A 1,437-nucleotide genomic window follows, 5' to 3' on the forward strand; every position below is an offset into this window, starting at 1 on the left:
CGATTTGAGCTGGGCTGGTTGGACCCTACCCATGCACGAATTTGTGCACTGGGCCTCTAGTGTTCATACAAAAACCTATACACAAGTGTTTATAGCAGCTTTATTCATAACCACCAAAAACTGGAACCCAAATGTCCTTCAAGCTGTTCGTGGATAAACTACCACACAATGGAATACTACTCAGCAATAAAAAGGTGCTACTAATTCATGCAACTTGTATGTATCTCAAAAACATTTTGCTGAGTGTTTTTGCTGTGTGATTTTGAGATACGTACATGATTTCATTCTGGAAAAGGCAAAATCAGGGTGTTAGATCAGTGGTTGCCTGGGGCAGAAAGCAGAAGAAGAGTTGACTACACAGGGGGGACACTGAGGAATAAGTATTTTTGATCCATAGTTGGAAATCCACGTATACGTAGGGCCCACTTTAGTTACACGAGGATTTGATTGCACAGGTGGCTGGTACACCTGATCCCCTCATTGTCAACTGTATTTTTGTTTCTTGGATGGCAGAACTTTTTAAAAAATATATATTTTATTGATTTTTTTTTATAGAGAAGAAGGGAGAGGGATAGAGAGTTAGAAACATCGATGAGAGAGACACATCAATCAGCTGCCTCCTGCACACTCCCACTGGGGTTGTGCCCGCAACCAAGGTACATGCCCTTGACCAGAATTGAACCTGGGACCCTTCAGTCTGCAGGCTGACGCTCTATCCACTGAGCCAAACCGGTCAGGGCAAGATGACGAAACTTTTTTTTTTTTTTAAATATATTTTATTGATTTTTTATAGAGAGGAAGGGAGAGAGATAGAGAGCTAGAAACATCAATGAGAGAGGAACATCGATCAGCCGCCTCCTGCACATCCCCCACTGGGGATGCGCCCGCAACCCAGGTACATGCCCCCGACCGGAATCGAACCCGGGACCCTCCAGTCCGCAAGCCGACGCTCTATCCACTGAGCCAAACCGGTTTCGGCAACGAAACTTTTTGATATCTTGATCATGGTGGTAGTCACTTGACTCTACATTTGTCAAAACTCAAAAAACTACACCAAAGAGAGTGAATTAAAAATAAAATTTCAGGGTTTAAAAAATGCATCTTCTGCCCTGCTTGGTTTGGCTTAGTAGATAAAGAGTTGGCCTGTGGACTGAAGGGTCCTGGGTTCGATTCCAGTCAAGGGCACATGCCCGGGTTGCAGGCTCGATCCCCAGTAGGGGGCATGCAGGAGGCAGCCAATCAATGATTCTCTCTCATCATGGATGTTTCTATCTTGCTCCCCTCTCCCTTCCCCTCTGAAATAGATTAAATATATATAAAATACTTTCCCACTTAATTTTGTCCAAAAAAAGAAAAATAAAGATTAACTCATTAATTATTCAAAACTAGAGGCCCGGTGCACAAAAATTTGTGTACTCAGGGGGAAGGGGGTGTGCC

This window comes from Myotis davidii, unplaced genomic scaffold, assembly GCF_000327345.1.
Source record: "Myotis davidii unplaced genomic scaffold, ASM32734v1 scaffold770, whole genome shotgun sequence".
NCBI lineage: Eukaryota > Metazoa > Chordata > Mammalia > Chiroptera > Vespertilionidae > Myotis > Myotis davidii.